The following is a 21252-nucleotide window of genomic DNA, read 5'->3' as shown; positions in this document are numbered from 1 at the left end:
TTGCGAAAGAGTTCAATAGGAGTTTGTTTCACCCGTCGTTCTTTGATTCACAATCTAATGAACCCCTAATTAGTAATTAAAATACGTTAAGACCAACCTCGTTATCTTCAACGAAAATCGTCATCAAACACCAGAACCAATGAGATTCGAGCATTTGAAAAAATATTTTTAAAAAGCTTATTACGCGTTTCGGAGGGTGAAAACGGCGTCAAATATTCTAACATTGACGAAGAATTATTTTTTAGAAATCTCGTGGCCGTCGGGGATAGTTTTTCACGGCCAGAAATACGGTATAAGCGGTTTACATATTTAGTTTAGAAATACGGATAGTTTTTCACGGCCGGAAATATCCGAAGTTGAGACGGAATTCACCGAATTAATCACTGTAAGCTAACTTCTTCTGGTGGAGGAAGCTGCAGTGCCCGGAGAGAACCAGCCCTGACAGCGACTGAAGTTAGAAGACTACACACATACTGTGAAAACGTATGTTAAGTCCAGTTAAAATTTCTTAAAATAGGCCTTAAGCTAGCACATCGTATAGTTACTTCCTTAAGCTTCTTGTGACATTTATTGTATGCAGGTATTGGGGAGGACTGTCTGCTCTTCTCTTTTACCAAGTCTTACCAGGTACGGTACCTACTACACCTACCTACTACCAACTACCTAACCTACTGATGCCATAGTGATGGGTAAAATAGTGGCAAGAGGCTTTGGCTTCGCCGGCTCATTGTGGCTTTGCAGTCGGTACTAGTAGCCGGCGAAGCCGGTGTTGTCAATAAACGCGTACGTATTATGTTGAAAACCAGATTATGCTGGATCCCTTGGCTTGAGAATTCCGAAGCTGTGACGCACCAAATCGCTCAATGGAGGCCGCCATCTTGCGGATGCGGAAGTATGCATAACAAATTGAAAAAGGTTCAATAGGAGTTTGTTTCACCCGTCTTTGTTCGATTCACAATCTGATGCACCTCTAATGTGTAATTAAAATACTTTAAGACCAACCTCGTTATCTTCAACGAAAATCGTCACAAAACACCGGAACCAATGACATTTGAGCATTTCAAAAATTATTTCAAAAAAGCTTATTACGCGTTTCGGAGGCTGAAAACGGCGTCAAATATTCTAAAATTGACGAAGAATTATTTTTTAGAAATCTCGCGACCATAGGGGATACTTTTTCACGGCCGGAAATATCCGAAGTTGAGACGGAATTCACCGAATTAATCAAGAAGTAAATTTTATCAATTTTAATCTCATCCAGAATGCAAATGGTGTCATTTTAGGTCTGAATTTGTGAAATTTTGTGAGCTGACCAATCAGCGATCAGCTTAGGTCAGCCAATCAGCGCCATCGACACGGTTTGATTAATGACAGTCACACATTGCCGTTGAAATGGCGCTATCGTCTGACCTGTCGGCACTGATCTTACTGCAAGCTAACTTCTTCTGGTGGAGGAAGCCGCAGTGCCCAGAGAGAACCAGTCCTGACAGCGACTGAAGTTAGAAGACTACACACATACTGTGAAAACGTATGTTAAGCCCAGTTAAAATTTCTTAAAATAGGCCTTAAGCGAGCACATCGTATAGTTACTTCCTTAAGCTTCTTGTGACATTTATTGTATGTAGTGGGGCGGCTTAGCCCAAATATTCAGAAGAATTGTGCATTTTGTGATACAAGCACCAAATTTGGCACAAATGTACATTAATATGTTGCGAACATTTTCAGATATTGGGCCACTTGAAATTCCGTAATTTTTTTTTTCAAATTTTTTCAAATTTCGTAATTTCAAATTTTTCGGGTGACACCGTCACAATTTCGGTCTTCGAGGCCGGCCGATAGGCAAAGTGTGACCGGAAGGGACGAGGTTCTCCTGACCACGTGGCCCTCGATCTGGGAAGCGAGAGGCGTTCCATTAGTGGACGCGCCCCTCACGCCCGACTTTTGGGCGGCCCCGGCAGGCCGTTTGTTTTGACGTTCCGTGACAGGCCCCGCACCCCCACCTCCGGGCCGACCGGAAGCTTGTGCTGAGTACATCATACCTGAACAACTCAGTGAGGCAGAACACAGCAGTGCACACCAGGGTGACCCCTTCAGTGCATAAACCAATTAACCTGTCCACTGCAGGGCATATAGAAATGAAGTTATTTTCTGCATATAATAATAATATAAGTTCAGTTCTATATAACAATTTCTGTTATCACCACTACCACTACAACTACCACTACTACAAGCTTTGTCTGGAATTTTGTGGACTAACAGACATACAGACAAGCTGGGATCAAAACATTACCTCCTTCCACCATTGAGTGTAGAGGTAAACATCATGGAAATTATATCATGCCCTAGATTTAATTCATGCTTACCCGTATATTTGCTTCACTGGTTCACAAGGTCTTTTGCATACATGTAATTCAGACTCTCGTCTTCATTGCTGACCACACAATGTTCGCAACATATTAATGTACATTTGTGCCAAATTTGGTGCTTGTATCACAAAATGCACAATTCTTTTGAATATTTGGGCTAAGCCGCCCCACTATATCGGCCGGCCTCGAAGACCGAAATTGTGACGGTGTCACCCGAAAAATTTGAAATTACGAAATTTGAAAATATTTGAAAAAAAAAATTACGGAATTTCAAGTGGCCCAATATCTGAAAATGTTCGCAACATATTAATGTACATTTGTGCCAAATTTGGTGCTTGTATCACAAAATGCACAACAGGTTTGCTATGCTGCTACACTAATGCAGGTATTGGGGAGGACTGTCTGCTCTTCTCTTTTACCAAGTCTTACCAGGTACGGTACCTACTACACCGACCTACTATCAACTACCTAACCTACTGATGCCATAGTGATGGGTAAAATAGTGGCAAGAGGCTTTGGCTTTGCCGGCTCATTGCGGCTTTGCAGTCGGTACTAGTAACAGCCGGCGAAGCCGGTGTTGTCAATAAACGCGTACGTATTATGTCGAAAACCAGATTATGCCTTGGCTTGAGAATTCCGAAGCTCAATGGAGGCCGCCATCTTGCGGATGCAGAAGTATGCATAACAAATTGAAAAACGTTCAATAGGAGTTTCTTTCACCCGTCTTTGTTTGATTCACAATCTTATGCACCTCTAATTGATAATTAAAATACTTTAAGACCAACCTTGGCCCGCACGGGCCTGGTTATCTTCAACGAAAAGCGTCACCAAACACCGGAACCAATGAGATTCGAGCATTTGAAAAAATATTTCTAAAACCAAATCACTCAATGGAGGCCGCCATCGACCGGATGCGGAAGTTTGCATAAAACAATTGCGAAAAAGTTCAATAGGAGTTTGTTTCACCCGTCTTTGTTTGATTCACAATGTTATGCACCTCTAATTTGTAATTAAAATACTTTAAGACCAACCTCGTTCCCTGGGTCTGCATGGGCCCTGGTTATCTTCAACGAAAATCGTTACCAAACACCGCAACCAATGAGATTCGGGCATTTGAAAAAACATTTCAAAAAAGCTTATTACCGGTACCGCGTTTCGGAGGCTGAAAACGGCGTCAAATATTCTAAAATTGACGAAGAATTGTTTTTTTAGAAATCTCGCGGCCGTAGGGGATAGTTTTTCACGGCCGGAAATATCCGAAGTTGAGACGGAATTCACCGAATTAATCAAGAAGGAAATTTTATAAATTTTAATCTCATCCAGAATGCAAATGGTGTCATTTTGAACTAGGTACGGTACCTACTACACCTACCTACTACCAACTACCTAACCTACTGATGCCATAGTGATGGGTAAAATAGTGGCAAAGGGCTTTGTCTTCGCCGGCTCATTGCGGCTTTGCAGTCGGGTACTCGTAAATAGATGATATAGTCGATAATGATAGAGCAAAAGAACAAATTTGCCGCCCCCCAAAAGTGCCGCTCGGGCCCCTTTCACCCTTCCCTCCTCCCCTCGCTACGCCAGTGCCAGCACCACAAAGTCCTCAACATCCCCACACAGCGCCCGCCATAGTACACAATGTGTGCTCAAGACCTGTGGATTTCAAGACATGTGCCGTTCAGCTAGATGATGTGGCTGTTGGACACAGGGGCTTTATGTATGTATGTATGTATATACGTATATATATATATATATATATATATATATATATATATATATATATATATATATATATATATATATATGTTTTTTTGTATACTAAATCGAGGCTCATATGAGAGCTAACATACAACATATAATAAAGGGAGCGATAGACAAGAGGAGACAGAGAGGGAAGCACAACAACAGTAGAGAACAGGGATATTGGGAGATAAGTGGAAGGGCAAGGGCTGGGGCGGGGTACACGGGACAAACAAGATGGGACTTCAGGAAAGAAAACGGAATTTGAAGGAGGTGGGTTTGCGGTGGATTATCGGGGGTAGAAAAGATTAAGGTTTTGGATGGTGGAATATATAAGATGGTGGTGAACAGCTGTTTTGAAGGCCTGGAGGGAGGAGTGGGATTGAAGAGGGTGTGGGGGTTTATCCCAGAGGAGGGAGAAAAGAGGAATGAAAGAATGAAGGTGAGCAGAGAGTCCTGATTTTGGCAGTTTCACCAGAAGAGGGTTGTGACAGATCGTGTGCATCCTGCAGGAAAATTTGGGGGACGAAGCACAGACAGGTCAGGGGGAGCTAAACCGGAAAGGAGTCGGTAGATGACAGAAAGCCCACCAACCTGCCTGTCATGGGAGAATGAAAGACCCTCGATCAGCTTCATCGCGGGATATACCGATGATCCTAAAAGCCTTGTTTTATGCAGCGTGAAGCAGAGCTAGGTGTGAGGCCGCAGCACCAACCCAGAGGGTAGAGCAGTATTCCATCAAGCTGCGGATGAAAGCTTTGTAGGTGGTGAGCAGCTCAGTAGCACCAAGGAAGGACTTTGCATGATGGCAACTGGCTTTGGAGACATGTTCCACTTGTTTGACCAGTTTGTGATTTTATCCAGGTCTGTAGATAGTGAAGAGGCTGCTGTCTGTCGATCTGAGGGTTGAGATATGGAGAGGCAGAGAGTGGAGTCATCAGCAAAGAAATAGAGAGGATTTTCCATGGTTGGAGAGATCATTGATGAAGATGAGAAAAAGCACAGGGCCCAGAACACTACCTTGAGGAACTCCAGCCTGGAAAGGAAGAGGAGATGAGAGAATTCCATTTGGAGCCACACGTTGACTGCGACAGGAAAGGAAGTCCATGAGCCTTGAGTGGAGATTTTCATGGATACCATAAGAGAATGTGGTGAGCAGAACTGGGTGCCAGACAGTTTCAAAGACACGAGATATGACAATGGAGACGGCTCTGATTTCCTGTCTGACGTTGAGGACCTCCGTCCATGGTTGAGATAGCAGAAGCAGCATGTCTAGAGTAGAGTGGCCTAGTCTGAAACCAAATTGTCGATCTCAGATCAAGCCATTGGAGCAGAAGAAGAAGAAGACTTAGTGTCGGAAGCGATGACGGATTCCTTGACCTTGCTGATGATTGGGAGCAGGCTGGTTGGTCTGTAGTTGCAAGGATCTGTTTTGGCACCATTCTTGTGTAAAGCGGTAATGTTGGCCGATTTTACAACAGAAGGCAGATGACCTTGAGCAAAAGAGAGGGTGAAAAGAACAGAGAGAGGATGTGATGGAGCAGCAGATACAGGACACAGAGTTCACAAGCAGCTGGGTATGACTGCGTAAGGTGGGTACAGAGAGCGATGGGTTTGGGGCGCAAGATTTTGAAGCAAGCAGAGTTGAGGCATTCAGCCTTTTCATGGGCAAACTCCTGATGAACAAAGATCAGTATGTGATGCAAATAATTAGATTAGAACTCCTATTAATGTCAAATGTCTATCGAACCCGAAAGATTACTTTGATTAAATGTTTTGCCCCGATGTGCAATAACATTGTTTACTTATGAGGAGCAAAGGTTTGTGGATGGGCATTTGTGTAAAGGTGTAAAGGTACTTTTCTTCCACAACCCTCCACTCCAATCACAGGAATTCACAAGGAGCAAAAATTACTCGATTTCCTTTTTTGGAATTCAATGAAGTTATGGCAACAACAACAAAAAAGAACTTTTCTCAAGCAAACCACATTATCCGTTAAGCCAATGTCAGGCTTATATGAAACATTATGATAGACTGAATCAGTAGATAGATCGTGGGAGCTGTATATGAACACATTATCAAGATATGTCTAAAAATGTAGGTTTTATTCAAAAAGTCGGAAATTGATTCCATGGAGCAGCAGGGCCCTCCTCTGGAGGGGGAGTACCCAAAGCAGCAGAACTACATTTTGCCATGTGGCTATAAACCACGTTTATCATGTCCACAGCATGAATATGTATGACGACAATCTCAAAAAGCATGCCGTATTGAAAAATCTAAATTAAATTGGAGTCCTTTTGTAATCGTAAGTGTTTCCCAAAAAATATTGAGGGTTGGAAAGCATATGAAACTGTAGAAAGAATAATTTTTTCAAAATGCGATCACCTCCCATAATGTCATCATGCAATTTCTCATAAAGTAAGGATAGGACATCAGTAGGAACAACATTAGAAAATGTAAAGTCTGTCCATTTTAAAGTCTGTCAGTTGGACATAGATGACGCTTGGGGTGAACAAGATAGATACAGAAGGAAACTCCAAGGATAGTGCAGTTACCTTCCTGGGACCCCGTAACTAATTTGCAGAAAACTAAGTTTGAATATTGATTTTGGTATCTTGGGACATTATCTTTAAAATGAGCTTCCACGCACCTCGCGAAACAATGGGCAACAGCCGACAGGAGGCGATTTACAAAATGGCCGTCATGAGAATATTCAGATTTCAGATTGGTTTCAAGCCCATGGTTTCTATTCTGGGGGTTTTGGGGTTCTAAATCCATCTGACATATTTAGAACTCCCAGCGGTATTCAGAACTACCTTAAATGTTCATTTATCGACATCTTAAAGGGCCGTCGCTTTGCTGCATCAGGAATCTTTGGCTTATCGTCAGTGTCATGGACATCATTTGCTGGAAGAATCATTTCTTCTGGTTGGTCAGCTGCATGATCATTACACGGGACGTGTTTCCACCTGCAAAGCTGAACAACAGGCTGTAACTCCTATAATATACAAATTAACTATTTATGCATACTAAGTCCAAGTGTTATGTTTATGCTGACGTTGTACCTGTGAGTATCTTCTTGGAAATAATAGTTATCTATTTGTACAGCTCCAGGAAACCCCTATGCTATCTCTCCGGGACAGACAGAATTCTATGGAAAAAAATTTCATTAGATAGAAAAAAGTCAATATCATTTGATTTCAAACTAAACGTTTCATTTTGTGCTAAAATGATAACATACGTCTTGAGTTTCACGTGAGGTCCATACAGCTGTTGAAGCTGTAACTGGTGAGGTGTTGAAGAAGAAGTAGAGCTGAGGTGTGCTTGTCTAAGCAACGTTCACAGACACCTTCATTTAGGTTGGATAGAGATTTATTACTTATTGGAGAAGAAAACTTGGCTTGAGAAAGCACACAGTACATAAGCAATAAGCATACAAAAGTTGAGCAGAGCTCCATGGAAAAGTTCACTTTGATTACAGCACAGAATACACAGCATAATACAGCAGATCAGGCAAGTCTTCTTCTGAAATTCTCCCCCAGATTTCTCTCTTTATAAGAGCAAAGTTCTTTAAAGTTCCTCAGGAGGGGCATGTGGGGGTTTCAGACATTCTGGTCCCACATCTGGTTCTGCTCATGCAAGTGTTACGGATTCGGCCCTTCCGTGGTTGTGGCTTTCGTCCACTTGTAACATTGCTGGTTATGTATTATTATTCTTATCGGGGTTGTAAGGAAACGGCGATTATTGTTGTTTAAGGGAAATGGTTATTGTGGTTAAAAGGTTAAAAGCGCTCATGGTAAAAATGAGGCAGGAAATCGGATCGTGACCCGGAAGGGGGGGGGGGGGGGGGAGCGAGAAGAAGAGGTCGTGAGGAAAAGGTCGGGGAAAGGCGTGTCGAAGCTCCGTACCTAGCGTGGTCGAGCGTACATCGCGAGTGAACTTTGAGTCCTTGAAAGGAATATCGTGCGATAGGTGTTATCGCCGGAATATTGAGGAACCTGCATAGTCAGGTATCGGCATTGAGGTTCCGGAGAATCCTTGCCTAGAGGCTCCGGCTCGAGTGAGAGCCGTCCACCATTCTGCCCCGCACGCTGCGTCCACCGAAGAAGGTTTTGGTATGCGGCAACTTTTCTCATCCTCCGGCCGTCTGCCGGGGATGCGTGTGTGCAAAGCGGCGTTTGAAGGTTACACGGCGGTTCGCGGATTGAACGGCGAACGTGTACGTCGGCGCGCGTCTTTGGGGATTTTCCATTCTACCGCGAGTTTGCTGGGTGTTGACTGTTGGACCATGTGACTTCTGTGCCGCGTCGACCGCCTACGCCTCGATTGATCTTTATCAGACATTGTTCCCATGATCGCTGGAATGAACCAACATCGCCTTGGAGAGTTATAGAGACATTGGGGAGTGCTGTGAGTTTGAGATAAGTACTAGATAAGATGGTACAATCTTAAGATTTTGATTGTCTGGATTTGCTATCGTTATTGGTGATGTTATTGAGCCTGTGATTGATGCTGTGAAGAGGAACAGGTTGAGATGGTTTGGTCATGTGTTGAGGATGGATGAAAGTGACTGGTTGAGAAGAGTGGTGGAAATGAATGTAGAAGGAAGCAGAGGACGGGGAAGACCGAGAAAGACTTGGCTAAAGATGGTGGAAGAAGAAATGCGGGCAAGGGGGTTAACAAGGAGAGATGCAGAAAATAGGGCAAAATGGAGAAGATTGTCATGGGGACCGCAAGGCTAACCCCCACTCTAGCAGGGAAAATGGCCTTTAAAATGCATGTTTTGTTGTTGTATTGGTGATGTTATTCCTGTGTGATTTTAAATATATTATTGGTTTGTTTATAACCATTGGTGTGGTTTCCTTATTGATTTCGACACGGAATAATATATATTTTTCTGCCGGGGCTCCTCCTGGGGTTCGGAGGCATACCGAGACAAGGAGGTCAGGGAGGAGCACGTAACACAAGCCATGAGAACCAGTAGGTATGCTTTGTGATGTCAAACTGAAAGATGTGTTTTAGAAAAGTTGCCCCATGGGATCTCCCTTGAGTAAGGTATTCCTTTGGAATCATTTGGCAATCATTTCACCGCAGTGTCCCACTTGGTTAGGAGAGTCAAAGTTAGATGAATGTACATCTGATCTTACTTGCATTGAAAGATGCATACATGGAAAGAATTTGCTGAGAGCACAGTTTTCAGCTCCACAGTATAGCATTATTCATTGGCACAATCCTCATTTTCCACTAACCTATGGAGGTTCAGAGTATTTTATACAACATTCATATTTCTGTGATTTTCCTAAAAGATAAAAATACAGACAAAATTGTAATTAGCTACAGGGAGTCTCATCCATAAGGATAGTCTCAATTTGATTAATTAAGTAGAAGCTATACTTCTACACAGTGTTACATATTTATGTGAATGTATGTAAATTACCATTCAGGTCTTTGCTTATCCGTGTGTAGTAGATTAAGGGTTGTTGTGGTTGGAGGGTCAGGAGCCCTTCTGAAAAAGTGTCCGGAAACGGAAGTGACCGGAAACGGAAGAGGAAAAGACACGAGGAAGAAAAGCGACGAGTATTCTTCTTCCTCGCCCCGCTCCGACGAAAGGTGGGATCGACCTTGCGCTGCGTGGAAAAGTGGCGTTCCGAAGCCCGTCTGGCGAGAGGAGTTACCGGGACGTGTGCCTACCCGGTGGAGACGTCAAGTTGACGTGGGGCCGTGCATCGACCCCGCGTCTGGCACCGTTCGCGGCACCGTCTAAACAGACGCGTACGGGTCGCACATTGGGGCCTAACACGCCTTGCAAGCGGCGTGGGGCTTTTGGCTTGCTTTACCGTACCTGCTTCGCGTGGCCACGAGGGGCTGCAGCCGCGGTGCCTGGTACGATACCTGCCCGGTGGAAAAACGTCCACCCGGGGTTCGTTCAACCGCCCGAGTGCGGCGACGCCGACCAGCATCTCGGTCAGGAGGGGCCCAGAGACATTGTGAGGGGCAGAGACCAAAAGGGGGTCGTGAGTACAGAAGTGGACACACATATATAAGATGGCCATCTTAATCATATAGGGAATTGATTGTGGATTGGGAATTGTTGATGGTTGGTTGTTGTTGATTGCTCGGGGAATATCCGTGATTGTATCATTGAAATCGTATGATATCCTTACCCTGGAAATATATCATTGCACATCAGTTTCTCTTGGGTGGAATTCATAGGGATTGCGTTGCGAAAGCGCATATATATAATACTACTTTCTGGCGAAGGTCCTCTCACGGTCCGGGGGTCACCGAGACCAGGTAGTCACCGAGGGGACCACGTAACAACAGCATATAATCAAGGATGTCTTTGGAGGAGATTGTGATGCTGAGTTTCTTATTTGTGGTTATCAGCTCCTTACTTCATGTCATTCTATGGATAGTAACTGCTGTAAGAACCTAGTGAAAATAAAAGAACAAAGTTGCAGAAAGGCATTGTAATGAATGGTAAAGCTGAGTGTGTGAAGAAACAACTGGGGCTAATGGTACAATGTGATAACTCCAAACAAATATTGAATCCATCACTTTAAAATCTCATGTTACTATTGCTGTACCTGTAGCGATGTCCGTTTCCTCGTTATGTGTGAGAGAAGTCGGTCACTCAGCAAGCAGATCTGAGGATTGCACCAGTTTCCTCCAAAATCCTGATCATTTGCGTCATTCACCCATGTTAGTAACTTTCATGGATCCATTGGTGTTTCAGTGATCTGGTCAGGATGGGGAGGCCAGACAGTCACCAGCATATCTGCAGCTTTCTCATGCATCTCTTGGCAACAAGTAGATACACCTGTTCATCTGGTGATCCACTGGTTAATGGCAGCTTCAATGTAGGTTCCTCCCATACCTTTGTCAAACACAATCATCGACTCATTACAGTGGAAACGGACGTGGAATCCAAGACGATCCTTGAAATGACTCTCGAGCAATTACTTGAAGTTGGACCCATGACCACACTTAGGAAAGTTGAAATTGTCCAGCATAATATGTGATGAAAAAGCATTTCATCAACTTCCTGCCTGCAACCATTCTGGATGTGGATGTCCCGGGATGGACCATCTTATTTGTAGCTCACAGAAACATACTTGTCCCAACATGATTTGTGGTAGGGGATCTCCATGGCACAGAAATCATCACAATCAGCGATGAATGCCAGAAAGTATGTTCGCACAACATCATCCTCAATGTATACCATGGCCGCTTTAAACTGGTCCCATGGCAGTTTCTGTGGAAGATTTAAAAAAAATACAACAGAAAGCATGCAGCTTCATTTGTCAAACGTCAAAGTGTTTTCAGTTAAACCGATTGTAAACAAACCTGAGTCAACAAGTAGAGATGCCTTTTTGATCTCTTTGCGTGCCGAGTATCAACAGACTGAAAACAGCAAATACAGACATCCTTTTGGTGCAGACGACCAGTTGTGGCACATGTTGCAACGCAGTGTTCAGACAAAGATTCCTCAGCAATAGATGGATCTTGCAACTCCTGTTTGCTGACCTTTTGTTTTCATCTCGTTGCTTGTGAAAGCCTGCGTCCGTCAGACATTTTTAATTTGCATGCATTGTGCATCAATTGTCTTTCTGGCCCAGTAGCCCAGTCAATTCGGTCAAATGCGCCATCAAATGTATCAATTGTATCATGGCCAATCCCCGCCTTTGCCTTCAATTTCAAGTTCTTCCATGGCACAAAAATCCTTCAACTCCAACAGATCCTCAGCTTCACCTTCTTGCTCACACAGTATACAGTGAGGCAGTACTTTCTCTTTCGCACAGTCTCTTCTGGCCTCGACTTTATCAATGGTCTTGATATATGAGGATCAGCCATTATTTTAACTGCTAACTGTAATACAAATATTATTGCATAAATAACTCAAAGCAACCAGGACGTACATGTGTGTGATTTGGGTAAAATATGATAAAGTGGTATCTGCTTGGTGGCCCAATCTGCTATTAGATGAAAGTTCCAGATATTGCTGAATGCCTTTGAGTGTTTTAAGTGTGAAAAAAGATTAAAGACAATTGAAAACATCAGAATAGACACCATGCCTGACTTTGTGGGTGACATCAGTCAAAATCTGAAATATGCAATATTCTCATTGCAATTTGAGAGACTTCAAGAAATGAAGATTGTTTGTATTTCTGAATGTCTTTGGGTGTTGAAAGTAAGGAAGATGGATCTAAAATCATTAAAAACTGAAATAGACAAAAATTGTTTTTCCTGGCCATTTAAGATTAGTCAGGGCCCTTATGGATATTTTGGTTCAAATTCTTCCAAAAGCATCAAATTTGGAGCAGATGTTGCCCATGCCATACTCTTTCGATTTTTGACAGGCGCCAAGGGCAGTATGATCCGGGGACCATACCGGTCCATCCCGCCATGTCACCTGACCTATGACGTCATAATTAGGATATGCATCCAATCACATGGCGTACTATAAGTGGTCAAAGTTCAAAATGAATCGATCGAAAAATGAAGGCAGGGATCCATTTTTAAGGTTTTCATAAAATCCAATATGGCCGCCAGGTCACATGACCTATGACGTCATATTTATGACATGTATACAATCATGTATACATGAACCCGGATCATGATCGCACAAAAATTAAACACAAGGATATGGCATACAGTTCATAAAACATCAAAATCCGTACCTTTGTAATTAGACTGATGAACTGCATATGCCTGAAAATTAGGAAATAGACATGTAAATATTTCCTCTAATTGTCAAAAATAAGGTCAGAGTTCGATTACCCAACCCAGAAACATAAAATGGTGAACCTCGCGTAAATCTTGACAAAAAACTCAAAAACCGACATGTTTGACTCAAAAATGACCTTTAAGATGACCTTGAGGGTTGACCTTGACCTCGAATCATCAAAATAACATCATAATTGGATTCCTCGACCTCGAAAACCCCTGAAAAGTGGTATCATACATGATTCCAACCCTTTTGGTTATTTAACTGATTTTCCTCTAATCCGGGTGGCAGCCATTTAGTATTTCGCCAATATGGGGCCCCCCGGGGGGGGGGGGGGCGCCCGTCTTGGCGCCCGTCAAAAATCGAAAGAGTATGGCATGGGCAACATCTGGGTCAAATTTGGTGCTTTTGGAAGAATTTGAACCAAACGGCCCCAAAATATCCCTAAGGGCCCTGACTAGATGTCAATAAATGAACATTTAAGGTAGTTTTGCATACCGTTGGAGGTTTTAAGTATGACAGATGCATTAGAACCTCCAAAAAAAACCAGAATAGACACCATGTGCTTGAAACCGATATAAATCTGAAATCTGAATATTCTCATGACAGCCATTTTGAAACGCCCCCTATCGGCCATTCCTCATCGTTTCACGAGGTGTGTGGAAGCTCATTTTAAAGATAATGTCCCAAGGTAACTAAATCCACCTTCAAACTTAGGTATGCACATTGCACAAATACTTATGGGGTCCCAGGAAGGTAACCCCACTAAATGTCCCAATGTTTACCGTATGAAAAACTCAAATAGGTAAAAGAGAAGAACCATGAAAAAGTCTTGAAAGATGTTTTAATTTCCACCCAGACATAATTATATAGGGCTAAGGTAGGTCATTATTTTGACTTTGATTTTAAATATCCAGAAGAACTCCACAACAACCACAAAGACCAGCATATGCCCCCGATAATGAAAGCCTGAGAAAAGAATGGCTCAGTGGTTATCAACAATCATTTCTTACTTAAAATTCCACCAGACCAACAGAAAAATTACTTTCTATGTTATATGACAAAGGTATCTGCTGGGTTGAGGGTGAAGAAAATTCAGAGTTTTAAAGTTTACATAAAGTCTTTGGTTAAAGACCTATATCAATTTCAATATGGGAAAGAGAACAGAAGCAAAAATAAATTTTGATGGCATCAGTAGGTTAGGTAGTTGGTAGTAGGTAGGTGGAGTAGGTACCGTACCTAGTTCAAAATGACACCATTGTGGTGCTGTGCACACACGACTCGATTGCCAGAGAGGTAGGCCACAACGCGTTGGTACAACAAGAGTCTTTATTCAAGGCTCGCACTTCAGCACTGGGCGGGCTCGAGCTTAGAGCCCGCATATATGTCCCGAGGCCACGCCTAGTCCCCGGGCGTGGCCGATCGGTCGAAAGGCGGGGCATGTGCTTTCGTTCCCCGCCTGGACGCTCGCGCCACACACTGGTGCGCGGAATTATTGCCCCTTGTGCCCGCCACACGCGCCCCCCCAGAATTCCCGCGCACCTGAAGGGTGAGTTTGCGGGGAAGCCGGATGACCCGGCCGAAACGCCCCCTGGCGATGGTTGCAGGGCTGGGGGGTAGCGGGACGGCGGGGCTGGTATGTTGCCGGGGGTCTGACCGCCGGGGGGCGGCCTCGACGCAGAGGCAGAGCTGCTTGCAGGGGGTGGTCCGGATCGCGGTGGGCCGGCTTGAGGCGGTCCACGGAGATGCGATCCGGGGCACCACCGATGTCGATGGTGAAAAATTTGTCCCCGGTCTCCAGCACGAGGAAGGGCCCGTCGTATGGGGGCCGTGGCGGTGTCCGGTGGGCGTCGTGCCAGACGAAGACGTACTTCGCCGTGCGAAGCTCCGGGGCGACGTGGGAAGGCGGGCAACCGTGGTGTGCCATCGGCACCGGGGCGAACCTCCGGGCGGTCTCCTGAAGGGCGGAGCGCTGTTGCGCCGCAGCCCAAGGAGCCGTGGAGTCGGGGATAAATTCACCCGGTACCCGCAGTGGTTGCCCGAAGACCAGCTCCACCGAGGACGCGCGCAGGTCATCCTTGGGTGCCGTCCTGAGGCCCAGCAGGACCCAGGAGAGTCTGTCGACCCAGCCGCCGTCGCGGAGGCTGGCCCGGAGCGCGGCCTTCATTGAGCGATTAAAGTGCTCGCACAGGCCATTGGCCTGGGGGTGGTAGGCCGTGGTGCGGTGTAGTTTCACCCCAAGCCCTTGCGCCACCGCAGCCCAGAGCTCCGAGGTGAACTGGGGGCCGCGGTCGGACGAGATGTCCGAGGGGGCACCGAACCGGGCAACCCAAGTGGCGATGAAGGCTTGCGCCACATCAGCCGCAGACGTCGCCGCCAATGGGACGGCCTCCGGCCACCGTGTGGTGCGGTCCACCATGGTGAGGAGGTGGGTGAACCCCCGCGAGGGGGGCAGAGGTCCCACCAAGTCGACGTGCACGTGGTCGAACCGACGCTCGGGCACCGCAAACGGGGCCAACAGGGCCTGGGTGTGGCGGTGGACCTTTGCGCGCTGGCACGCGAGGCACGTCCTGGCCCAGTCGCGGACGTCCTTCCGGAGGCCATGCCAGACGAACTTCGCCGCGACGAGCTTCTGGGATGCCTTCGTGCCCGGGTGGGACAGGCCGTGGATGGCGTCGAAAACTGGGTGCCGCCAGCCAGCGGGCACGATGGGGCGAGGCCGGCCGAGGGAGACGTCGCATAGGAGGGCCGCCCCTGCGGCGTCGAACGGCACCTCGGTGACGCGAAGGTCCATGACGGCGGTCCGCAAGGCCTGGACGCCGGGGTCGGCGGTCTGGTCCTCCGCCATCCAGGTATAGTCGACCCCGAGGTGGACCACGTGCACGACGGACCGGGAAAGGCAATCCGCCACCGGGTTGTCTTTACCCGCCACGTGACGGATGTCCGTCATGTACTCGGACACGGCAGTGAGGTGACGCTGCTGCCGTGCCGACCATGGCTCGGCGACCTTGGCCATCGCGGACACAAGGGGCTTGTGGTCAACGAAAGCCGTGAACGGGCGTCCCTCCAGCAGATGGCGGAAGTGTCGGACCGCCAGGTGGAGCCCGAGCAGCTCGCGGTCGAAGGTGCTATAGCGGCGTTTGTGCGGGCGAAGCTGCCGGCTAAAAAACGCCAGCGGTTGCCAAGCACCACGCACCCACTGCTCGTGCACCGCACCCACCGCGTAGTCCGACACGTCAGTGGTGAGGGCGATCGGTGCATCGGGCGCCGGGTGCGCCAGCATGGTGGCGTCGGCCAGGGCCAGCTTTGCGCCCGCAAACGCCGCGGCCATCGGCTCCGACCAGGCGATGTCACCTTTGCCCGGCTTGCCCCGGAGGGCCTCGTGCAAGGGGCGGAGGAGCTGGGCGACGTGTGGCACGAAGCGGTGGTAAAAATTTACCATGCCCAGGAACTCCTGGAGCCCCTTGATCGTGCGGGGCCGCGGGAAATCCCTGACCGCCTCCACCTTGGCCGGTAAAGGGATGGCCCCGTGCCTGGTGATGCGGTGCCCCAAGAAGTCGATGGTGGCGACGCCGAAACGGCACTTGGCGGGGTTGATGATTAGGCCATGCTGGCCCAGGCATTCGAAAAGTGTGCGGAGGTGGAGCATGTGCTCCTCCCGGGACGCGCTCGCGACTAGGATGTCGTCCAGGTAGACAAAGAGGCAAGGTAAGTCGCGCAAGACGCTGTCCATAAGCCGTTGGAACGCCTGGGCCGCATTCTTCAACCCGAAAGGCATTCTCAGGAACTCGAAGAGGCCGAAAGGGGTGATGACGGCCGTCTTCGGGACATCGTCCGGTTGGACGGGGACCTGGTGGTAGCCCTGGATGAGGTCCACCTTGGAAAACACGGTCGTGTTTGCCAACCGGGCGGAAAAGTCCTGGATATGCGGGACCTTGTAGCGGTTGGGGGTGGTGGCATCATTGAGCCGGCGGTAGTCCCCGCACCGCCGCCATCCTCCGCCGTGCTTCGGCACAATGTGCAGAGGAGAAGCCCAAGCGCTGTTGGAGCGCCGTACGATCCCCAGCCGCTCCAGCGTGGCGAACTCCGCTTTCGCCATGGCGAGCTTCGTGGGTTCGAGTCGGCGTGCCCGGGCATAGACCGGTGGCCCGACCGTGGGTATATGGTGCTCCACCCCGTGTTTAGTGGCCACCGCTGAGAAGGTGGGCCGCGTGAGGGCCGGGAAACTGGCGAGGAGGCGGGTAAAGTCGTCCGCTGCCGGAAGCGTGCAAACTAAGCTCGCCGGGACGGATCCTTCCAGTAAGCCGCTTGGCAAGCCGCTCGGTGAGCCGCTCAAGGAGCCGCTCAGCGAACAAGCGAGCGAGCTGAAGGTTTCGGCCTGGACGAGCCGTCTGCGCTTCACGTCGACCAACAGCCCATTCGCGCATAGGAAGTCCGCACCGAGCAGTGCCATTGGCACGCTGGCGGTCACGAACGACCATTGAAAGCGCTGCCCTCCGAACCGCAGTGAGAGGCAATGCTTCCCGAATGTGCGGATGGGTGTACCGTTGGCGGCAAGCAAAGCGGGGCCCCGGCCCGCGGTTTGCTTGTCGGACGTGGAGGCGGGGAGGACGCTTACCTGCGCTCCTGTGTCGCAAAGAAAACGGTGCCCGGACAAGGTGTCCGTGATGAAAAGGAGGCTGCCGGAATGGCCGACGCTCATGGCCGCAAGTGAGCGCCGGTCGTTTCCTGACCCGTCAAAAGAGCACGGCGGGCGACACGTTTTAGCCTGGCGGCCGAACCTGGCATGGTAGTAGCACCAGGTTTGTGGCGGTAACGGCCGCGCCGGCGGCGGTGGTGGTGGCGGCGGCGGTAGTGGACGGGGCGCAGCAGCGGCCACGAGGGAAACCGGGGGCGCTGGAGCCTCCGCACCGGGATCCACTACGGCAGCACCGTACACCGACCGCGTGTCGCAGGCCGCGAAATACTTGTCGGCCTCTACGGCCAGGGCGCAGGCTTCCTTTATTTTGGAACCGGCCAGCGCGAGGCGTACCTGTGCAGGTAGCTGGCGTAGGAAAAGCGCCGGGAATAAGAAATCCGGGGGCTGGTCTTCAAGCAGGGACAGCATTGAATCCATCCAGACGGATGGTCGTGTGTCGCCGAGGGCGGGAAGGTCCAGGAGGCGGTCGGCCCGTTCGATCTCCGTGAGCCCGAACGTGGCGATGAGGAGACGTTTGAGCGCCTCGTACTTGTTGTCGCCCGGCGGGCGCCGAAGGATGGACACGACTCGGGCGGCAGTGCCGGGCCCGAGGGCGGCGACCACGTGGTAGTACCGGGTCTCGTCCGCCGTTATGCCTCGGAGTTGGAATTGAGCTTCGGCCTGCAAAAACCAAACGTCGGCTTGCGCTTCCCAAAACTCCGGCAGTTTGACTGCGACGGCATTGGTAGCCATGGCGCGTTCGGTGGTCAGCAACGGCTGAACCAATCGGGGTCACCAGTGTGGTGCTGTGCACACACAACTCGATTGCCAGAGAGGTAGGCCACAACGCGTTGGTACAACAAGAGTCTTTATTCAAGGCTCGCACTTCAGCACTGGGCGGGCTCGAGCTTAGAGCCCGCATATATGTCCCGAGGCCACGCCTAGTCCCTGGGCGTGGCCGATCGGTCAAAAGGCGGGGCATGTGCTTTTGTTCCCCGCCTGGACGCTCGCGCCACCCACTGGTGCGCGGAATTATTGCCCCTTGTGCCCGCCACACCATTTGCATTTTGGATGAGATTAAGATTTATAAAATGTACTTCTTGATTAATTCGGTGAATTCCGTCTCAACTTCGGATATTTCCGGGCGTGAAAAACTATCCCCTACGGCCGCGAAAAACTATCACCTACGGCCGCGAGATTTCTAAAATGTAATTCTTCGTCAATTTTAGAATATCTGACTCCGTTTTCAGCCTCCAAAACGCGGTAATAAGCTTTTTTGAAATATTTTTTCAAATGCTCGAATCTTATTGGTTCCAGTGTTTGGTGACGATTTTCGTTGTAGATAACCACGTTTTCAGCCTCCAAAACGCGGTAATAAGCTTTTTTGAAATATTTTTTCAAATGCTCGAATCTTATTGGTTCCAGTGTTTGGTGACGATTTTCGTTGTAGATAACCAGGGCCCATGCGGGCCCGGGGAACGAGGTTGGTCTTAAAGTATTTTAATTCCAAATTAGAGGTGCATGAGATTGTGAATCAAACAAAGACGGGTGAAACAAACTCCTATTGAACTTTTTCTCAAATTATTATGCATACTTCCGCATCCACAAGATGGCGGCCTCCATGGAGCGATTTGGTTTTTGAAATATTTTTTCAAATGCTCGAATCTCATTGGTTTCCGGTGTTTGGTGACGATTTTCGTTGAAGATAACCAGGGCCCATGCAGCCCCGGGGAACGAGGTTGGTCATAAAGTATTTTAATTATCAAATTGGAGGTGCATAAGATTGTGAATCAAACAAAGACGGGTGAAACAAACTCCTATTGAACTTTTTCGCAATTTTTTATGCATACTTCCACATCCGCAAGATGGCGGCCTCCATGGAGCGATTTGGTGCGTCAAAGCTTCGAAATTCTCAAAGGATCCAGCAAAATCTGGCTTTTCAACATAATACGTACGCGTTCATTCACAACACCGGCTTCGCCGGCTATGAGATGTTTTGCTTTGTAAAGGTTGAAGTTGTGGTGTCCAGGTGAGTATTTTAACTCTAGGGTAAATGAAGTGACATGAACCGACTCTTATCCAATCTATAGGATGGATAATTTCTATGACAGAATGGGTCAAACCAGGTTTCATAGCAAATGTGACGTAATTGGAAAACTAGAGACCGATGTCAGATTTACCGTCAATCTGAAAAAAAGAAATAAATAAATTGGAATTTGCTAAAACAAAGGTTGGATTTGAGGTCATGTTGTGGGTTAGAGGCAATAGATAGCACCTAAAGGTAAACAAGAACTCAAGAGAGTCTAAGAATCATTACAGCTATTTGAGGCCATCGCAGCATGCCAGCGATAGCTTGCCAACCGTGTCGTTAGATTAAAATGCAGAGATGCAGATTAACTGGAGAAGTGGGGATTGCATGGAGGTGGCCAACTGGAGCAGTGGAGGCGTAATATTGACGTAAGCAGTAAATACAGACATTGGTTATGTTTGTTATTATTCTGGGATGTGTCTATGGGGGTTGTCCTCGGTATTGTGCTCGGGGCATGTCTGTATGTTGTATGTGTGGGGTGCTGTTTTCTCTTGCATGAGGTTGGCTGAATTTGCCCTTCAGTGACAAACGATTTTTAGAATTTCGTTTTGTGAGTGAACTTGCTAATCCGAACTGTGGATGAGACTGTGCCAGTCTGGGGGAAGTGGACACTGGTGTCGTTTGGAACATCTGGGGATAATCTGATTAAATTACAGGGCTTGGGGTTCGCCTCTGTTTGTCTGTCTGTTACACTGTGCCATCAGATAATCCTTATTGGGACAAAATTGCGAACAAAACCCTCTTCGTTCTCCTTTGTATTCAGCTGGTCTGCACACGAGTTTCACTGAGGGAGAGCGAACGAAGACGATGGCTGTGCTGATGAGAGATGGCCTGGTTTTATGTTGATTCATTATCTTGATTTTTGATATCCTGATCAATTTGTCTGCATTTCCAAAATGGTTTCTGATTTCTCCTATGTCTTCCAAACACTGTACTTCTTTCAACACGTAGCGTGCTCTACATCCATCGACTAGCAACAGCGAAACTTATTTTCCTCCATGGAACACACACCTTTTTCAGCAACACCCACATTTACACGACGTTACCAAACTTGGAATGGACCAGGTTCCAGCCTTCACATTGGGGGAAGCTAAAATCATGAGGACAAGCGTTACGCCTCGGTCCCCCGTCGGGGAGGTGATGTGAGTTGACAAAGTGGAAGACGCAGAAAATATGCTATGATATGATATTTCGCTCACAAGGTTCAGACATACATGTAGGCGGCCGCCTTGTATTTTGACGTGGCGACCCAATTTTCAATAGCGTTCTCCCTTATGCCGAGATACACCCACACACCAGATTAGAAGTTGGTACTTGGCTTATTTTTCAAGATATTCATCTCACAAGGTTCAGACATACATGGCGGCGGCCATCTTGGATTTTGACGTGGGTTGCACCCACACACCAAATTCGAATGCGGTCCTTCGCTTACGCACGCCCGCACGCACGGACGGACGGACGGACACACGGACGGAGGGGAAAACCATAGTCCCCCTTTCGCTCCGCTGTGCGACGGGAGACAAAAATTATGTTCTTCACCAAAGGACTTGAAAATAATGTTTTCCTGCTCGATTGCTTTCAAAGGAAACACAATTAAGAGCAAATTCGTGGCATTTCAAGGTCAGACAGGGTTGTTCATTGAAAACGAAGG

The 21252-nt window shown here is 47.7% G+C and overlaps 1 protein-coding gene across 1 annotated transcript in view; it reads right to left on the bottom strand.

The window, feature by feature from the left end:
• Nucleotides 1-21252, bottom strand: part of LOC137435185 (uncharacterized) — a 367117-nt gene that overhangs the window by 42993 nt on the left and 302872 nt on the right. The gene's annotated exons all lie outside the window — the stretch shown is intronic.

Source organism: Myxine glutinosa, chromosome 9, assembly GCF_964187855.1.
Source record: "Myxine glutinosa chromosome 9, kmMyxGlut1.1, whole genome shotgun sequence".
Taxonomy (NCBI): domain Eukaryota; kingdom Metazoa; phylum Chordata; class Myxini; order Myxiniformes; family Myxinidae; genus Myxine; species Myxine glutinosa.
The sequence above is the reverse complement of the archived record's forward strand: the minus strand, read 5'-3'. Positions and strand labels throughout refer to the sequence as shown.